Genomic DNA, 11,085 nt, shown 5'->3' with positions numbered 1-11,085 from the left:
CCTGGTGGCCAGCGGAAAGCGCCGCTCTCCGGTCCCCAGCTCAGCTTAGGGCGCAGCCGGCACGGGTTTCCACAGCAAGCAAAAAGGCGACGCCGGCTAAGGCGGGCCGGCACTGCCGTGACTCGGATTCGAACCGAGGTTGCTGCGGCCACAACGCAGAGTACTCACCACTATACGATCACGGCGAACCACAGGCCTGGCGGTGGCGCCGGCGCTGCTCTCACGCGCTTGGCGTAACCTCCCTCCAGCCGTTGCTCTGCGTCGTCCCTGAGCAGCTCTGGGCATTGGAGCTTTGCTCTGTCGCGCCGCTCTCCGTCCCCCCGCCCTTCCTCCAAGTCTAATACCCGATGACAGCAGCTGTCATCTCCCGCAGACAGGCGCGGGCCTCCTGGGAGGTGTCGTCCTCGTCCACGCCTCTCCTGCTTCCCTCCCGCCTCTGCGCCTTCCCCCCCTTCGGCCCGTTCCCTCTCGGCCCCACCGGCCGCAGCCGAGCGGAGCCAGGGGAGCGCGAGCGGCGCAGCGTCGGGTGAAGGCGGAACGGAGAACGGGAAGAGCGATCGCGGGAGCCCACGGGGCGTTCGGCTTCCCTTGGGCCCCACGCGGCTCAGGCCGGGCGAGTGGCGGACGCGGGTGCCTGCGGGGACGCGGGCTTGTGAAGCGGGCGAGGGCCCGGGAGGGGCCATTCAGCTGCCCTTCGGGCTCCGGCATCAGCCGACTCGCGGGTTTCGGTCGCGGCCACCGCGGCGCGTCGACTCGACCTGTCGGGCGGAAGGCGGTGGCTCCGCCTGGCGTTGAAGAAGCGCTTGCTCTCGGCTGCGACGCCGCCGCCGCCTTCCGCCCGTCGCCGCGGCGCCGTGGTTCAGCTCGTTCGCCCCGGAACCCCAGAGGTCGGCGGTTCGAGCCCACTCCGGACTCGCTCGCCGCTCTCGTTGTGGAACCTGCGCTGCTGGCAACGTTTTCTGCTCGGCCGGTCCTTTCACGTAAAGGCCGAGCGGGAGAAGCCTCCGTTACCCTCCTCTCCTCCGCGTCTCNGCCATGAGCAGAAGCAGCCTGGGGTCTGCACCAGATACAGCTGTCCCAGAATCGTAAGCCAAATAAACCTCTGTTCTTTATAAATTACCCAGTTTAGATATCCTGTTATAGTAACACAAAACAGACATACACCTTCCCCCAAACATATCGCAGACCTAACCCATGTTCCCCACCAAGCCTGTCTTCTCCTGATGACACTATTCCTGTTATGAGCACACCATTCTCCAAATCTAAGCTCAGAACCACAGCCATCTTCAAATGTGCCCTCTCTAAATAGTCAGCTGTGAAAGACTTTCACAAGTTCTCTCAGACCTGCCTTTGCTCTTCTAATACCCGCTCATTGTCACCACCACAGTTCAGATCCCCTTTCATCTCATGGTGTCTGGACCACATTCTGGAACCTTCCTGCTTCACCTTCAGCCTCTTCTTCCTGCAATGGCTCTGGCATATGGAAACCATATCATTCTTTAGTTCAAACTCTCTCCATGATTTTTGTTGCCTACTAAATAAAGTTCAAATGTCCTAAACTCAAAATCTGATGTACGAGACCTTCCAAAATCTCATTCCATATTATCTGTCTAGCCTTGTTTCCTATTAATTCTTTAAAAAAAATTTTTGCTATTCACAGGGCTGACTTATTCATTAGGTACAGGAGGCACAGTACCTAGGTCCCACAATGCCGAGAGGTCCATGATGTTTTAATTTATTCTAAAAACAAAAGAAAAAAAATGAATATAATCCAAATTAGATGATATTTATATTTATACCAACACAGTTATAAAACATAATTTTTAATATTTTTCTTTGGATGAAAAAGCCCATGAAAGCAAAAGTGCCTTAGGGCCCATAATGTGACTTTCCCCTATCATACATGACAGTATTTCAGAAAGTTCGTGGAAAAATAGAATTAAAAGATAATATAAATGTTTCCATGAACTTTTTGAGGTTCCCTCATAGAGTATAAATTTAGTAAGTGAACTTTGGTGAAAGATTTAAACACAAGTAATAAAGCATGCACTTACTAAATTTAAAATAAATAAATAAAATAAAAGCATCAAGCCCTTTCTTAAGAAAAGTGACTTTCATTCATAATGTTCATTCATGATGCAACTATTAGTTTATTCAGTCAGCAGATATTCATTGCACTCCTACGATTTTTCAGGTGCTAGCAAATAGACATGGTCTCTGTTGTCAGAGACTTTAGATGCTAGTGTTGGAGTCAGACAAGTAAACAAACATATCGACATAATGATTATAAACTATGATACATGTTATGATTTAACAGAGGGAGGCTGAGAGAGAGAGTACTGGCGGAAAGGGGTCCTACTGCAGATGTGGTGGTCAGAGAAGGACCTTTTTGAGAAGGTGACATGTAACTGCAGAGTTGAAGGTATGAGAAGGAGCTGGCCCTACAAAGAGAAGTGGGAAGAGCGTTGCGGCAGAGTCTCTGGGTAGGACTTGGGCATCTGCGTTGCTGCTGTGCTTTCTGGTGCTCTAATGAAGATGATCCTGATCCTGATGGTGGTCTTGTCTTCTTGTCTTCAAAATGCAATTTTTAAAAAAATTGAAACATAATTGATTGTACAAGTGTGTGGGCTACAGAGTTGCATATCAATACCTGTGTGCAATATGTGATTCTCAGATCAGGATAATCAGTGTATTCAATATTATACCATGTTATCATTTTTCGTGGCCCTTTATCGATTCCTCCCTTCCCCCCACCCCCCTTTTTCCACCTCTGGTAACCTCAGTTCTGCTCCCTCCTTTTCAAAGTTCAGTGTATTATTGTGATTGCTGTATTTTTCTTTCTTTTTTTATTTATTGGTTTATTTTTTTAGCTCCCACTTATGAGACAGGACATGTGGTATTTCTCTTTCTGTGTCTGACTTATTTCTCTTAACATAATTTTCTCTAAGTTCATCCACGTTGCTGCAAATGGCAGGCTTTCATTCTTTTTTATGGCAGGGGAACATTCCTTTTTGTAAATATACCACATTTTCCTTATCCGGTCATCTGACAATGGATGTTTAGGTTGGTTCCAACTCTTAGCTATTGTAAATAGGGCTGTGATAAACATGGGAGTGCGGGGATCCCTTCAACATGATGATTTCCAATCCTTTGGGGTATACACCCAGCAGCAGGATTTCTGGATCACATGGTAGATCTATCTGTAGTTGTCTGAAGAACCTCCATACCATTTTCCATAATGGCTGCACCAAGTTACAGTCCCACCAACACTGTAGGAGGGCTTCCCTTTCCCTCCATCCTCACCAGCATTTGTTATTCTCTGTCTTTTTTACATTATCAGTCTAACTGGGGCGAGATGATGTCTCAGTGCGGTTTTGACTTGCATTTCCCTGATGCTGAGTGATGTTGAGCATTTATTCATATGTCTATTGGCCATTGGCATATCTTCCTTTGAGAAATGCCTATTTAGTTCCTGTGCTCATTTTTTAATTGGGTTAAGCTCTTCTGTTTCCATGGTTTTGTTCATGCTGCCACTCCCCCTAGAAGTCCTTTGCCTCCCTTTCTCTATTTTCCAAAGTCTTAGTCGTCCTCTGACACCCACTTCAAATGCCACCACCAAGCCATTGCCTCCATGATACCTCCTCTGATGAGACCAGCTGGAAGTGAGCTTGCTCTCCTTTGAAGCCTCCACTGAGGGCTTCAGCATTTATCATCTGCTGCTCTTTTCTTTCATAACTCTTATCTCCACTACTTGCCAACAAATTCCTTAAAGGTAAAGAGTGTATTTTATATCTTAGCATTCCTTGAAGCACCTCCACAGTGATCTTTGCCTATTAGAAATTTAGTAAAAATTTTCTAGATACATGAGAAATGAATGAATGCATGATTCTAAGGCAGACTGTATCTTAACATCATATTCCTGCAACATTTTCTTTATTTCCTTTTGCAGAGAAGGGCAGCTCTGACTGTTGCTGGGATGGCAAAACTGGTGATGAGACTTTGCATATTTAAAACGATGCTGAGAGAGGAGGAGGCATGATGAATGAGCTCGGGAAGACATGATGTCTTCTGTGATGACACTAATAAATGGAATACCGAATTCAGCTCCAAATTTAGGATTGGAAATTAAATATATACAAGAAAGCAAGGAAAGTGAAAATGAATGTATGTGTGTGTGTAATTGTTGGGAGAGCATATGCAATAAACAAAAATTTAAAAAGCTAGATACTGCTGATGAAACAGAAATGTGGGAGATTTACATTAGTATTGTTCTTTTTCTTTCTTTCTTTGCCTTTTAAAAATTTAATGGGAAACCAGTCTCCAAAGATTTTTTGCACAGGGTGAGAGACTGTGGGTGAGACAAAGATCTCAGCATTATAGATGGTCCCCAGCAGGCCGTGGTGGACTGTCAGGCCAAGTGCAGCTGCAAACACTGGGGGGCTGGATGGAGCAACCGGATGGATGACAAAGGCAATGGGAGACAGGAGAAAACCATTCTCCCACTAATGCTCAAGTGCTTTAACATGTTTTTGTCATGCTCTTGGTTGCTGAGGTGTTAGAAGAAGCTGACAAGTCAGAGACATTCCATTCTATCAGTCAGAAATGCAAGAGAATGGAACACCATTCAAAAGACAAAGTGAAAAATATGGCAATCAGAATAGCAGGAGCCAGGCGAATGGTGTCAGTCCCAGGAGGCATCTCCGACCAACTCGTTTTAAGAGTGAGCTTTAATAAGAAGTTAAGATGGGAAGGATGGGGTGAAAATGTTTCCTGGTCTCCCATTGAAACACACTGGCGTGAGATGTGGTGCAGCTTTGCCAAAGGGATGAGAAAATTGGATGCGTGCGGTGGTGAGGGAGCAGAGCTTCCTGAGCCTAGGAAGTGATTTGGGTTAAACCACCTCTCGGGCTACCCCCGGAGTGCCCTGGAACAGATGCCTAGCTGGAGCTCCACCCACAGCTGCTTTTCTGTCCCCTGCTTGTCAGCTGTTCATTCATTCAGTATGTATTGATGGCCTACTAAATGACAAGCATTGTCACAAGATAAGCAATAAAAAAAAGATATAAAAGAAAAATATGTAGTGTGTCAGATGGCGATAAATAATATGGAAGAAATAAAGCAGGGAAGGGGGGCTGGGAGAGTTGAGGGTACGACTTTAAATAGGATGACCAGAGAAGGTCTCAATGAAATAGTGATTTTTGAGGAAAAGCTTGAAGGAAGTGAGAGAGTTAGTATATGGGTATTTGGAGAAAAGCATTCCAAGAAGAGGAAACAGCCAGTGCAAATGCCCTGAGACAGGACATGCCTGGTGAGTCTGGGGAACACCAAGGAAAAGGAAGAGGCTGGAGCAGAGTGAGAGAGGGCATAGTATTGAGATGAGGTCAGAGAGGTAATGGGGGATGAATCATGTAGGGCCCCTGTAAGGACTTTGGTATGAGTGAGATGCCCTTGGACAGACTGAGTTACCTTGTAATGACTTATAGAAAATAATATATCTTTCTTCACTAGACTTCTGAGAGGACTCTCAAGTCCTCCATCTTCAACACTGCCTCACATCCCCCACCTAGAGCCATCTTCTGGACTTCCAGGTGAAAGGCATTACAGTCCAAGGAGAACTGACTGCATTTCAAGTGATAGCTTACTCAGGTACAGGCCTGGGGACCTCAGCAATAGAAATGGGGGGTGGGCCTCTGTGCCAAGGGTCTTCATGATATATAAATGCAAATATTCTCTTATATCTCTGCAGGATTTCCTAAGAAACAAAGATCTGCAGTAATGGTCCATGGTGGGAAATTGAAGCACAAGTATTGTTTTTATGGGTATATTGACCCAGGTAGTGACCCTACATCAAGACTCTCAGCTCCCTATTTGACCTGCCCATTAGTGTGATGGCTTCTACCATCTGTCACTTTTTACTCCCTCTCCTCTGAGATTTATGGTCCAAGCCATGTCACCTCTTAAAAAAAAAAAAAATAGCTTTGTTGAGGTATATAAGAAGCTTTACTTGTTTATAAGAAGCTTCCAATATAATTTGTATAGTAAAAAATTCACCTATTGTAAGTGTACAAGTCAATGATTTTTAGTAAATGTATATAATTGTATAATCATCACAATCCAGTTTTTTAAAATCTCCATCACCACACAATGTTTTTTTGTGCCTATTTGCTTCATGATATATAAATGCAAATATTCTCTTATATCTCTGCAGGATTTCCTAAGAAACAACGATCTGCAGTAATGGTCCATGATGGGAAGTTGAAGCCCAAGTATTGTTTTTATGGGTATATTGACCCAGGTAGAGACTCTAGATCAAGACTCTCAGCTCCCTATTTGACCTGCCCATTAGTGTGATGGCTTCTACCATCTGTCACTTCTTACCCCCTCTCCTCTGAGATTTATGGTCCAAGCCATATCACTTCTTAAAAAAAAAAAAGCTTTATTGAGGTATATAAGAAGATTTACTTGTTTTTAAGAAGCTTCCAGTATAATTTATGTAGTAGAAAATTCACCTATTGTAAGTGTACAAGTCAATGATTTTTAGTAAATGTATATAATTGTATAATCATCACAATCCAGTTTTTGAAAATCTCCATCACCACACAATGGTTTTTTGTGCCTATTTGCAGTCAATCCTGCTCCCACTTTCAACCCCAGGCAACCATTGATCTGTTTTCTGTATCTATAAATTTGTCTTCTCTGGGCATATCATATAAATGGAATCACACAATATGTAATATTTTGTGAGTGGCTTCTTTCACTTAGAATAATGTTTTTAAGGTTTATCTGTGTTATCCCATGCATCAGTAGTTTGCTTCTTTTCAATCTTGAATAGTGTTCCATTGCATGGATATAGCACATTGTGTTTGTCCTTCATCAGTTGATGGACATTTGGGTTGTTTCCAGTTTGGGGTATAATGAAGAATTCTGCTATGAACATTAATGTGTAAGTCTTTGTGTGGACGTATAGATGAGAAATTGCTGGGATGTATGGTAAGCATGTGTTTAATTTTATAGGAAGCTGCCATCCTCTTTTCCAAAGTGGTTCTACCATTTTTCATTCTCACATGCATGAAGGTTCTAACTTCTCCACATCCTCACAAGCACAGGTTGCCGTCTGTCTTTAATTATAGCCATTCTAGTGGGGGGCGTAGTAGTATGTGTCTGTTAGCTTTTCCTATTTTTCTTTGCTGAAGTGTCCATTCATATCTTTTGCACATTTTTAAATTGTGTTGTTTGTCTTGTTATTGAGTCACACAAGTTATATGTATATTCTGACTACAAGTCCTTTATCTGATGTTTGATTTACAAAACTTTCCTTCCAGTTTATTTCTTGCCTTTCATTTCCCAAATGGAGACTTTTAGAAGAGCAAAATTTTTAATTTTGATAAAGTTTTCTCTTTTCTGGATTAGGCTTTGGATGTCATATCTGAGAACTCTTTGCCTAATCCAACGGTATTTTTCCCTATGTTTTCTTCTAAAATTTTTATAATCTCACTTAGACACTGGCTATGATCCATTTTGAGCTAATTTTTGTGTGTACTGTGAGGTTAGTGTCTGCATTCTTTTTATTTTTATTTATTTATTTATTGCTGCATGTGAATATCCAATTGTCTCAGCACCATTTATTGGAAAGACTATGCTTTCCCTCATTGAATGATCTTAGCACATTTGTCAGAAGTCAATTGACTGTAAATGTGAGGGTTTCTTTTTGGATTCTCAGTTCTGTTCATTGGTCTATGTGCCTGTCCTACATCAGCATCACATTGTCTTGATGACTGTAGCTTTGTGGTAAGTTTTAAATTGAGTAATGTTAAGTCTCATTTCGTTCTTTTTCAAGATTGTTTCAGCTATTCTAGGTTCTTTGCATTTTTATATGCATTTTAGAATAAGATGGCCAATTTTTTCAAAAATAAATTTCCCTGCTGGGAATTTCATAGGGGTCATGTTGAATCTATAGATCATTTTAGGGAGAATTGCTATCTTAATACGATTGAGTCTCCAATTCATGAACATGGAATGTATCTCCATTTATTTAATAATGTTTTATTGTTTTTATTGTAAAAGTCCTGCCTTGTACTTCTTTTGTTAAATTGATTCTTAAGCATTTTATTCTTTTTGATACTATTGTGAACGAAATTCTTAATTTTAGTTTTGGATTGCTCCTTGCTAGTGTGTAGAAATACAATTGATTTTTGTACATTGATCCTATATCCTGCAATTGCTAAATCTGTTTATTAGTGCTAGTAGATTTTTTACATGTGTATTTCTTAAGACTTTCTACATACAAGATCACATTAGTTGTGAATAAAGGCAGTTTTACTTCTTTTGTTCCAATTAGTATGCCTTTCTTCTTCTTTTTTTTTTCTTGCACTATTAAACTGGCTATAACTTTGGAGCAATGTGGAATAAAAGGAGTAAGAGCGCATATCCTTGCCTAATTCTTAATCTTAGCAGGAAAACAGTCTATCAGAATCAAATATGTTAACTATAAGTTGTAGATTCCCTTTATCAGGTTAAAAAAGTTCACTTGTATTCCTAGTTTGTTGATAGTTTTTATCATAAATGGTGTCGGATTTTGTTAAATATTTTTTCTGCATCTACTGAGATGACTATGTGGGTTTTGTTCTTTATTCTATTAATAAGGTATATTATATTAATTGATTTTTGAATTCTAAACCAGCCTTATATTTCTTGTACAAGTTTCTCTTGGTGATGGCATGTAATTCTTTTTATATGTTTCTGGATTCAGCTTGTTAAAATTTTAAGGATTTTCTATTTTTCTTAAGATGTCTTTGTCTAATGTTGTGTTATGGACCAACGATGTCCCTACTCTTTGGATATCGTGTGTGATATATCGTGTGTGATAGTCAATAGTTCCAATTGTCAGTGGAAGAATTTTTGCTCCATACACAATAATTCAGGAATCTGATTATATTTTATTAAAAAGAGTGTGGAAAATGTCTTACATATGTGTAGGAGCAGATTGCAAAATCCATCCAAAACTGATCAAATATTTACCAAGTAGTACTACTGGATCTGCTGGATTATCTGAATAAATTTTCATTTGGAAAGCCAAAAAAAAAAAAAAAAGATCTTTGTCTGACTTTGGGATCAGTGAAGTTAATACTGGGCTCATAGAATGTGTTTGGAAGTCTTTCCCTCTACTCTTTTCTGAAAGTGTTTGTGAAGAATTGGAATTACTTCTCTTTAAAATATTTGTTAGAATTCACCATTGAAGTCATTTGGGACTGAATTTTTCTTTGTGGGAAGGTTTTAAATTACTAATTCAATGTCTTTACTTGTCAAGGGTCTATTCAAATCTTCTTGAATCAGGTTTAGGTATTGTGTCTTCCTCAAAACTTGTCCATTATATGTAAATTGTCTAATATGTTGGTACAAAGTTGTTCGTAATATTCGCTCATAATCCTTTAATTTTAAGATTGGTTGTGATCACCACACTTTTTTTCCTGATTTTGGTAATTTATGTCTTCTTGTTTTATTTTCTGGTCAGGCTGGCTAAAGATTGGTTCAATTTTGTTGATCTTTTCAAGAAAATAATTTTTGATGTCATTGATTTTGTCTTGTTTTTCTGTTTCATTGTCTTCTACTCTAACCTCTATTATTTCCTTCCTTTCTAAGTTTCTTATGGTAGGCATTCAGGTATTCATTTGATATCTTTTTTTCTGTTCCAGTGTAAGCATTTATTGCTACATCTTTCCATCTAATCTCTGCTCTGGATGCATCCCATAATTTTTGATGTTGAGTTTTAATTTTTGTTCAGCTCAAAATATTTAAAAATTTTCCTTCTGATGTTTTATTTGACAAATGGGTTATTTAGAAGTATTTTATTTAATTTACAAGTATTCGTTGATTCCTCAAACTTCCTTCTGTTGTTGATTTCCAATTTAATTGTATTGTTTCTGAAGAACATACTTTTCATGATTTCAAACCTTTTAAATTTATTGAAACTTGTTTTATGCCCTACCCTATGGTCTATTCTGGAGGATGTTCCATGTGTGCTTGAAAAGAATGTCTATTCTGCTGTCCTTGGGTGGAATGTTTTATAAGCATCAGTGAGGTCAAGTGTTGTTTAAGTCTTCTATGTCCTTGCTGACTTTCTGTCCAGCTGTCCTGTCAGTTATTTAAAGTGGAGTATTCAGGTGGGCACTGCCTGTAAAGGGCTCGACGGACCTTGCTGGGATGATGCCAATTTCCTGTCACTTTGTCCGGTTGTTGATTACATTTGTCAAAACTCAAACTGTGCAGTAAAGATCGGTGTGTTTTGCTCCGTGTAGAGTGTGCTTCAGCAGTGTCCTGTGGGCATACCAATTGGGCGACGGGGAGTGGGGACAAGCCGGCGAGTGCCATGACAAAGAGTTTGGAGTTTAAAGTCATGAAAAGCTCATTCCCGTCTCATGTAAAAAAAAGCCCCACTGAGAGTCCGAAGTCTCTGCCAGAAAAGCGGTTCTGAGCACCCGCTGCGGCAGCGGCAGCTCCCAGCACGGCCGACTGGGGAAGCTTCTGCGTAACGCTCGGAAGCGGAACGGAGCCCGCGAGGGTTTCCCTCTGACCGCGCCCGGGTCAGTGCACTGTGCGGTCTCTTTCCCTTTCCCCGGCCGCATCGCGCCTGGTGGCCGGCGGAAAGCGCCGCTCTCCGGTCCCCAGCTAAGCTGAGGGCGCAGCCGGCACGGGTTTCCACACCAAGCAAAAAGGGGCCGCCGGCTAAGACGGCCGGCACTGCCGTGACTCGGACTCGAACCGAGGTTGCTGCGGCCACAACGCAGAGTACTCACCACTGTACGATCACGGCGAACCTAGCGGCCTAGCGGCGGCGCCGGCGCTGCTCTCACGCGCTTCACGTAAACCTCCCTCCAGCCGTTGCTCTGCGTCGTCCCTGAACAGCTCTGGGCAGTGGAGCTTTGCTCTCTTTCGCGCCGCTCTCCGTTTCCCCCGCCCTTCCTCCCAGTTCTAATACCCGACGAGACAGCTCTCATCTCCCGCAGACAGGCGCGGGCCTCCTGGGAGGTGTCGTCCTCGTCCACGCCTCGCCTGCTTCCCTCCCACCTCTGCGCCTTCCCCCCTTTG

At 42.1% G+C, this 11,085-nt stretch overlaps 2 non-coding genes across 2 annotated transcripts; both read right to left on the bottom strand.

Annotated features, from left to right (window-relative positions):
* Positions 1–113: 113 nt before the first annotated feature.
* Positions 114–185, bottom strand: TRNAH-GUG. Its single transcript has one exon. It is a non-coding gene; the product is annotated as a tRNA-His (tRNA).
* A 10,553-nt stretch (positions 186–10,738) lies between these two features.
* Positions 10,739–10,810, bottom strand: TRNAH-GUG. The gene has a single exon. It is a non-coding gene; the product is annotated as a tRNA-His (tRNA).
* Positions 10,811–11,085: the final 275 nt, after the last annotated feature.

The sequence above is a fragment of the Galeopterus variegatus genome, unplaced genomic scaffold (assembly GCF_000696425.1).
Source record: "Galeopterus variegatus unplaced genomic scaffold, G_variegatus-3.0.2 Scaffold14711, whole genome shotgun sequence".
NCBI classification, from domain to species: domain Eukaryota; kingdom Metazoa; phylum Chordata; class Mammalia; order Dermoptera; family Cynocephalidae; genus Galeopterus; species Galeopterus variegatus.
Note: the sequence above shows the minus strand (reverse complement) of the source record. Positions and strands in the feature narration are given on the sequence as shown.